At 52.7% G+C, this 10,000-nt stretch overlaps 1 pseudogene; it reads left to right on the top strand.

The window, feature by feature from the left end:
- The window catches only part of LOC135532295 (coronin-6-like), a 30,983-nt pseudogene that overhangs the window by 19,299 nt on the left and 1,684 nt on the right, over positions 1–10,000 (top strand).

Genomic DNA, 10,000 nt, shown 5'->3' with positions numbered 1-10,000 from the left:
TGGGTTAGGGAGGGTTTGGCCGGTAGGGAAATCCTTGTCTCATCGCGCACCAGCGACTCCTGTGGCGATCCGGGCGCAGTGCGCGCTAACCAAGGTTGCCAGGTGCGGCCAAGGTTGCCAACGTTGCCTCCAACACATTGGTGCGGCTGGCTTCCGGGTTGGATGTGCGCTGTGTTAAGAAGCAGTGCGGCTGGTTGGGTTGTGTATCAGAGGACGCATGACTTTCAACCTTTGTCTCTCCCGAGCCCTTACGGGAGTTGTAGCAATGAGACAAGATAGTAACTACTAAAACAATTGAATACCACAAAATTGGGGAGAAAAGGGGTAAAAAAATTAAATAACAAATTATTATTTACAATGGTAGGTCGTTCCAGATACTTGTCCTGTTGAAAAACAAATGATAGTCCCACTAAGAGTAGATGGGATGGTGTATCGCTACAGAATGCTGGTGCCTTGAATTCTAAATAAATCACTGACAGTGTCACCGGCAAAGCACCCCCACACCATCACACCTCCTCCTCCATGCTTCACAGTGGAAACCACACATGCGGAGATCATCCATTCACCTACTCTGCGGCTCACAAAGATGCAGCGGTTGGAACCCAAAATCTCAATTTTGGACTCATCAGACCAAAGGACAGATATCCACCGGTCTAATGTCCATTGCTCGTGTTTCTTGGCCCAAACATGCCTCTTCTTATTATTGGTGTCCTTTAGTAGTGGTCTCTTTGCAGCAAATCGACCATGAAGGCCTGATTCACGCAGTCTCCTCTAAACAGTGGATGTTGAGATGTATCGTTTACTTGAACTCTGTGAAGCATTTATTTGGGCTGCAATTTCAGAGGCTGGTATCTCTAATGAACTTAACCTCTGCAGCAGAGGTAACTCTGGGTCTTCATTTCCTGTGGCGGTCCTCGTGAGAGACAGTTAACTCATAGAGCTTCATGGTTTTTGCGACTGCACTTGAAGAAACTTTCAAAGTTCCTGATATTTTCTGCATTGACTGACCTTCATGTCTTAAAGTAATGATGGACTGTTGTTGCTCTTTGCTGATTTGAGCTGTTCTTGCCATAATATGGACTTGGTCTTTTACCAAATAGGGCTATCTTCTGTATACCACCACCACCTTGTCACAACACAACTGATTGGCTGAAACGCATTAAGAGGGAAACAAATTCCACAAATACATTTTTAACAAGGCACACCTGTTAATTGAAATGCATTCCAGGTGACTACCTCATGCAGCTAGTTGAGAGAATGCCAAGAGTGTGCAAAGCTGTCAGCAAGGCAAAGGATGGCTATTTTGAAGATTCTAAAATATAAAATATATTTTGATTTGTGTAACACTTTTTTGGTTACTACATGATTCCATGTGTGTTATTTCATAGTTTTGATGTCTTCACTATTGTCCTACAATGTAGAAAATAGTAAAAATAAAGAAAAACCATTGAATGAGTAGGTGTGTCCAAATGTTTGACTGCTACTGTATGTGTAATGTTGTATTGTGTCCCCCTATATGTGTAACGTTGTATTGTGTCCCCCTATATGTGTAACGTTGTATTGTGTCCCCTATATGTGCAACGTTATATTGTGTCCCCCTATATGTGCATGTGCAACGTTGTATTCTGCCCCCTATATGTGCAACGTTTGTATTCTGCCCCCCTATATGTGCAACGTTATATTGTGTCCCCTATATGTGTAACGTTGTATTGTGTCCCCCTATATGTGTGACGTTATATTGTGTACCCCTGTATGTGCAACATTGTATTGTGTCCCCCTATATGTGCAACGTTATATTGTGTCCCCCTATATGTGTAACGTTATATTGTGTCCCCCTATATGTGTAACGTTATATTGTGTCCCCCTGCAGGTGTGGCAGATCCCTGACCAGATGGGGACCCAGCCCATATCAGAGCCCATTGTGGTGCTGGAGGGACACTCCAAACGTGTTGGCATTGTCACCTGGCACCCCACTGCACGCAACATACTACTCACTGCAGGTACACACACACACACGCACGCACGCACGCACGCAACATACTACTCACTGCAGGTACACACACACACACACACACCCACACACACACACACACACACACGCACGCACGCACGCACGCACGCAACATACTACTCACTGCAGGTAAACGCACGCACGCACGCACGCACGCACGCACGCACACACACACACACACACACACACACACACACACACACACACACACACACACACACACACACAACATACTACTCACTGCAGGTACACACACACACACACACACACACACACGCACGCACGCACGCATGCAACATACTACTCACTGCAGGTACACACACACACACACACACACACACACACACGCACGCACGCAACATACTACTCAATGCAAGTACATACACTCACACACAATTTTACTCCTCCCCTCCCTCCCTCTCTCTCCCCCAGGCAGTGATAACCTTATAATAATCTGGAACGTGGGCACTGGCGAGGCCCTCATCTCCATGGACGACCACCCAGACCTCATCTACAACGTCAGCTGGAACCGTAACGGCAGCCTGTTCTGCACCACCTGTAAGGACCGACGCCTCCGCGTTTGTGACCCCGCAAGAGAGAGTGGTCGCGGTGAGTTGGGGAGGGGGTGGGAAGTGGTGAGTTGGGGAGGGGTGGGGTGGGAGGTGGTGAGTTGGGGAGGGGGTGGGAAGTGGTGAGGTGGTGAGTTGGGAAGGGGTGGGAAGTGGTGAGTTGGGGAGGGGGTGGGAAGCGGTGAGTTGGGGAGGGGTGGGGTGGGAGGTGGTGAGTTGGGGAGGGGTGGGAAGTGGTGAGTTGGGGAGGGGTGGGGTGGGAGGTGGTGAGCTGGGGAGGGTGGGAAGTGGTGAGTTGGGGAGGGGGTGGGAAGTGGTGAGTTGGGGAGGGGTGGGGTGGGAGGTGGTGAGTTGGGGAGGGTGGGAAGTGGTGAGTTGGGGAGGGGAAGTGGTGAGTTGGGGAGGGGTGGGGTGGGAGGTGGTGAGTTGGGGAGGGGTGGGGGAGGGAGGTGGTGAGTTGGGGAGGGGGGGGAAGTGGTGAGTTGGGGAGGGGGGAAGTGGTGAGTTGGGGAGGGGGTGGGGTGGGAGGTGGTGAGTTGGGGAGGGGTGGGAAGTGGTGAGTTGGGGAGGGGGTGGGAAGTGGTGAGTTGGGGAGGGGGGGGTGGGAGGTGGTGAGTTGGGGAGGGGTGGGGTGAGTTGGGGAGGGGGTGGGAAGTGGTGAGTTGGGGAGGGGGGTGGGAGGTGGTGAGTTGGGGAGGGGTGGGGTGAGTTGGGGAGGGTGGGGTGGGAAGTGGGTGAGTTGGGGAGGGGTGGGAGGTGGTGAGTTGGGGAGGGGGTGAGAGGTGGTGAGTTGGGGTGGGGTGGGAGGTGGTGAGTTGGGTAGGGGTGGGAAGTGGTGAGTTGGGGAGGTAAGTGGTGAGTTGGGGAGGGGTGGGGGAGGGAGGTGGTGAGTTGGGGAGGGGTGGGAGGTGGTGAGTTGGGGAGGGGGGTGGGAAGTGGTGAGTTGGGGAGGGGAGGGGTTGGGAAGTGGTGAGTTGGGGAGGGGAGGGGGTTGGGAAGTGGTGAGTTGGGGAGGGGTGGGAGGTGGTTAGTTGGGGAGGGGGTGGGAGGGAGGGAGGTGGTGAGTTGTGGGTGAGTTGGGGAGGGGTGGGAGGTGGTGAGTTGGGGAGGGGGTGAGAGGTGGTGAGTTGGGGAGGGTGGGAGGTGGTGAGTTGGGGAGGGTTGGGAAGTGGTGAGTTGGGGAGGGAAGTGGTGAGTTGGGGTGGGGTGGGAGGTGGTGAGTTGGAGAGGGGTGGGAAGTGGTGAGTTGGGGAGGTAAGTGGTGAGTTGGGGAGGGGTGGGGGGAGGGAGGTGGTGAGTTGGGGAGGGGTGGGAGGTGGTGAGTTGGGGAGGGGTGGGAGGTGGTGAGTTGGGGAGGGGTGGGAGGTGGTGAGTTGGGGAGGGTTGGGAAGTGGTGAGTTGGGGAGGGGTGGGAGGTGGTGAGTTGGGGAGGGGGGGGGGAGGGAGGTGGTGAGTTGGGGAGGGCTGGGAAGTGGTGAGTTGTGGAGGGGAGGGGTTGGTAAGTGGTGAGTTGGGGAGGGGGAGGGAGGTGGTGAGTTGGGGAGGGGGAGGGAGGTGGTGAGTTGGGGAGGGGTGGGAAGTGGTGAATTGGGGAGGGGGTGGGAAGTGGTGAATTGGGGAGGGGGAGGGAGGTGGTGAGTTGGGGAGGGGGGAGGGAGGTGGTTTGTTGGGGAGGGGAGGGGGAGGGAGGTGGTGAGTTGGGGAGGGAGGTGGTGAGTTGGGGAGGGCTGGGGGAGGGAGGTGGTGAGTTGGGGAGGGGTGGGAAGTGGTGAGTTGGGGAGGGGAGGGGTTGGGAAGTGGTGAGTTGGGGAGGGGGTGGGAGGTGGTAAGTTGGGGAGGGGGTGGGAGGGAGGGAGGTGGTGAGTTGGGGAGGGAGGTGGTGTTGGTGGTGAGTTGGGGAGAGAGGTGGTGAGTTGGGGAGGGGGTGGTGGTGGTGAGTTGGGGAGGGAGGTGGTGAGTTGGGGAGGGAGGTGGTGGTGGTGAGTTGGGGAGGGAGGTGGTGAGTTGGGGAGGGAGGTGGTGGTGTTGAGTTGGGGAGGGAGGTGGTGAGTTGGGGAGGGGTGGTGGTGAGTTGGGGAGGGGGTTGTGTTGTAAAGTCCTGTCATCGATGCACTCGTTTCCATGGAGATTGCGTTCATGGTAAAAGCTGCACATGACGGCTCAAACAGAAACGACCTGTAAATGTCAAGCTCACTACAACACGCCTCTGGCTTCTCCGTTTTGTCCAATAGGAGAGGATGGCTCCACACGATGGGATCCGACCAATGAGGGCCATCTTCACCAGAGACGGAAACCTGTTCACTACTGGCTTCACCAGGATGAGCCAGAGAGAGCTGGGCCTGTGGGACCCGGTAATAAACACAGACACAAGCCGACACACACACACACAGACAGGACACACAGTCAGGACACACAGTCAGGACACACAGTCAGGACACACAGTCAGGACACACAGTCACGACACACAGACAGGGCTCACAGACAGGACACACAGTCAGGACACACAGTCAGGACACACAGACAGGACACACAGACAGGACACACAGACAGGGCTCACAGACAGGACACACAGACAGGACACACAGACAGGGCTCACAGACAGGACACACAGACAGGACACACAGTCAGGACACACAGTCAGGACACACAGTCAGGACACACAGTCACGACACACAGACAGGGCTCACAGACAGGACACACAGTCAGGACACACAGTCAGGACACACAGACAGGGCTCACAGACAGGACACACAGACAGGACACACAGTCAGGACACACAGTCAGGACACACAGACAGGGCTCACAGACAGGACACACAGACAGGGCTCACAGACAGGACACACAGTCAGGGCACACAGACAGGACACACAGACAGGACACACAGACAGGACACACAGACAGGGCTCACAGACAGGACACACAGACAGGACACACAGACAGGGCTCACAGACAGGACACACAGACAGGACAACCAGACAGGACACTCACAGTGGACAGGTGTTGACAGACAGGACACTCACAGTGGACAGGTGTTGACAGACAGGACACTCACAGTGGACAGGTGTTGACAGACAGGACACACACAGTGGACAGGTGTTGACAGACAGGACACACACAGTGGACAGGTGTTGACAGACACAGACAGGACACACACAGTGGACAGGTGTTGACAGACACAGACAGGACACTCACAGTGGACAGGTGTTGACAGACACAGACAGGACACACACATTGGACAGGTGTTGACAGACACAGACAGGACACTCACAGTGGACAGGTGTTGACAAACACAGACAGGACACTCACAGTGGACAGGTGTTGACAGACAGGACACTCACAGTGGACAGGTGTTGACAGACAGGACACTCACAGTGGACAGGTGTTGACAGACAGGACACACACAGTGGACAGGTGTTGACAGACAGGACACTCACAGTGGACAGGTGTTGACAGACACAGACAGGACACTCACAGTGGACAGGTGTTGACAGACAGGACACACACAGTGGACAGGTGTTGACAGACAGGACACACACAGTGGACAGGTGTTGACAGACAGGACACACACAGTGGACAGGTGTTGACAGACAGGACACTCACAGTGGACAGGTGTTGACAGACACAGACAGGACACACACAGTGGACAGGTGTTGACAAACACAGACAGGACACTCACAGTGGACAGGTGTTGACAGACAGGACACACACAGTGGACAGGTGTGGACAGACACACTCATATCCATGACTCGTATCTCTTGAAGAACAATGAACATCAATCATGTGTTTTCTAATCTTCCTTCAGACACATTTTGAGGAACCTATTGCTCTGCTGGAGTTGGACACAAGTAACGGTGTGTTGTTACCTTACTACGACCCAGACGCCAACATGGTTTACCTCTGTGGAAAGGTATGATGCTATGAACACACACACCGACACACACTCACACACACACACACACACACTCGCACACACACTCACGCGCACGCACTCACGCGCACGCGCACACGCACACACACTCACGCACACACACTCGCACACGCACGCGCACGCGCACACTCACACTCACACTCACACACACACACACACCTACACCAACATGGTTTACCTCTGTGGAAAGGTATGATGTTATGAACACACACACACACACACACACACACACACACACACACACACACACACACACACACACACACACACACACACACACACACACACACACACACACCTCTCTGTGTACAGTGACAGTAGATAACACTACCTCTTCTAGTACTACTAGTGCTGTAAACCTCCCTTTAGATCAGGGCTGTCAAACTCATTCCAAAGACCTCTGCTGGTTTTTCAATTAAGCCCTGGACAACCAGGTGAGGGGAGTTCCTTCCTATTGAGTGACCTTATTCCATCAATCAGGTACAAGGGAGGAGCGAAAACACCCATTTAGCCCTCCGTGGAATGAGTTTGATGTGCTTTAGTAGTATATGATGTTGTCTCCTCCCGTCTTCTACCCTCTCCTCTCCTTTCTCCTCCCCTCTTCTACCCTCTCCTGTCTCCTCCCCTCTTCTTCCCTCTCCTCTCCCTTCTCCTCCCCTCTTCTATCCTCTCCTGTCTCCTCCCCTCTTCTACCCTCTCCTGTCTCCTCCCCTCTTCTACCATCTCCTCTCCTTTCTCCTCCCCTCTTCTACCCTCTCCTGTCTCCTCCCCTTCTACCCTCTCCTCTCCTGTCTCCTCCCCTCTTCTACCCTCTCCCTCCCTTTCTCCTCCCCTCTTCTACCCTCTCCTGTCTCCTCCCCTCTTCTTCCCTCTCCTCTCCCTTCTCCTCCCCTCTTCTACCCTCTCCTGTCTCCTCCCCTCTTCTACCCTCTCCTGTCTCCTCCCCTCTTCTACCATCTCCTCTCCTTTCTCCTCCCCTCTTCTACCCTCTCCTGTCTCCTCCCCTCTTCTACCCTCTCCTCTCCTTTCTCCTCCCCTCTTCTACCCTCTCCCACCTTTCTCCTCCCCTCTTCTACCCTCTCCTGTCTCCTCCCCTCTTCTACCCTCTCCTCTCCTTTCTCCTCCCCACCCAACCTTCTTTCCTCTGCTCTGCTCTCCTCTGCTCTCCCCTCACCTCCGCTCTCCACCCCTCCTCTCCTCACCCCTCCTCTCCCTTCATCTCCTCTCCCCACCCCTGCTATCCCTTCCCAACCTCTCCTCTCCCACCCCTCCTCTCGCCTCCCTTACTCTCATCTCCTCTGCTCTCCCCTTACCTCACCTCCCCACTACTCTCCTCTTTGCTCTCCCCTCCCACCTCTCCAGGGGGACAGTAGTATCCGGTACTTTGAGATAACAGAGGAACCTCCCTATGTCCACTACCTCAGTACCTTCAGCAGCAAGGAGCCTCAGAGGGGATGGGCTTCATGCCCAAGAGAGGAGTGGATGTCAGCAAGTGTGAGATTGCCAGGTAGGAGACTCACACACATACAAACACACTCACACACACACACATACAAGCACACTACACTCAAGGAACCCCTGGAGAGCCCCTGGAGATCATTAAGGAAAACCTGGAGATCCTCAAGGAGCCCCTGGAGATACTCAAGGAGCCCCTGGAGATCATTAAGGAAAACCTGGAGATACTCAAGGAGCCCCTGGAGATCATTAAGGAAAACCTGGAGATCCTCAAGGAGCCCCTGGAGATCATTAAGGAAAACCTGGAGATCCTCAAGGAGCCCCTGGAGATCCTCAAGGAGCCCCTGGAGATCATTACGGAGCCCCTGGAGATCCTCAAGGAGCCCCTGGAGATCCTCAAGGAGCCCCTGGAGATCATTAAGGAGCCCCTGGAGATCATTAAGGAGCCCCTGGAGATCATTAAGGAGCCCCTGGAGATCATTTAGGAGCCCCTGGAGATCATTAAGGAGCCCCTGGAGATCATTTAGGAGCCCCTGGAGATCATTAAGGAGCCCCTGGAGATCATTTAGGAGCCCCTGGAGATCATTAAGGAGCCCCTGGAGATCATTTAGGAGCCCCTGGAGATCATTTAGGAGCCCCTGGAGATCATTTAGGAGCCCCTGGAGATCATTTAGGAGCCCCTGGAGATCATTAAGGAGCCCCTGGAGATCATTTAGGAGCCCCTGGAGATCATTTAGGAGCCCCTGGAGATCATTAAGGAGCCCCTGGAGATCATTTAGGAGCCCCTGGAGATCATTAAGGAGCCCCTGGAGATACTCAAGGAACCATTGCTAGTCAGTGGTTCCTATTTGCACCTTCGGAGGGTTGAGGGGTTCTTGAAGGAACCTTTAATGTTGCAATGCAGCAACAGGTCCCAAAAGGAACCCTGGAGCGGAGGTGTGGCTTAGTAGGAGCGTGGCTTTTAGATCAATGTTTTCTGGAGGAAATGTCATTTCTGTTCATCTGTTCTGTTGTATAGTTATCACATGTAATGGTTGAACACTGACAGTGAGGCTGACAGAGGAATATGAGTTCGACAAGAGCCTATGCAAATCTCAAAGTTGTAAAGCTTACCACTTTATTATTACTATATGTAATCAGCAATGTTAATATTCATATTATTTATATTATAAACTGGGTGGTTTGAGCCCTGAGTGCTGATTGGCTGACAGCCGTGGTATATCAGACCGTATCAAATCAAATCAAATCGAATTTGATTTGTCACATACACATGGTTAGCAGATGTTAATGCGAGTGTAGCGAAATGCTTGTGCTTCTAGTTCCGACAATGCAGTAATAACCAACAAGTAATCTAACTAACAATTCCAAAACTGTCTTGTCAGCACCCTGAGCGTTGATGATTGATCATTGAGAAAGCAGAGAGATTGGCCATGGAGAAGCTACATTTAGACTTTGTATATTATTTATGTGCAAATTATTTAACAGTTCCATTTCACATCATGCTATTCATAGAAAACATTTATTATAATTTACCAGTTTCTCGCTAGTATTTATCCCGGGAAATCAAGTGGGTTTGGGAGGTAAATCTACTTTTACTCGGTAACCCGGTTCCTGCCAATACACACACACACACACACACACACACACACACACACACACACACACACACACACACACACACACACACACACACACACACACACACACACACACACACACACACATACACAATTAGGGATAGACGTTATGCACAGGTGCACAGGGTGTAGGCTTTAGCTCAGCAGGCTAATGTGAGACTATTTGTTGTGGTTATTCTCTAAATCTGACTTTTCTCTGTTCTCCAGATTATATAAACTTCATGACAAGAAGTGTGAACCCATTGCCATGACAGTACCTAGAAAGGTAAGCCACTCTCTCTCTCTCTCTCTCTCTCTCTCTCTCTCTCTCTCTCTCTTTCTGTCTCTCTCTCTCAATCTCTCTCCCTCTCTCCTTCTCTTTCTCTCTCTCTCTCAATCTCTTTCTCTCTCCTTCTCTTTC

This window comes from Oncorhynchus masou, unplaced genomic scaffold (assembly GCF_036934945.1).
Source record: "Oncorhynchus masou masou isolate Uvic2021 unplaced genomic scaffold, UVic_Omas_1.1 unplaced_scaffold_1807, whole genome shotgun sequence".
Lineage (NCBI taxonomy): Eukaryota > Metazoa > Chordata > Actinopteri > Salmoniformes > Salmonidae > Oncorhynchus > Oncorhynchus masou.
Note: the sequence above shows the minus strand (reverse complement) of the source record. Positions and strands in the feature narration are given on the sequence as shown.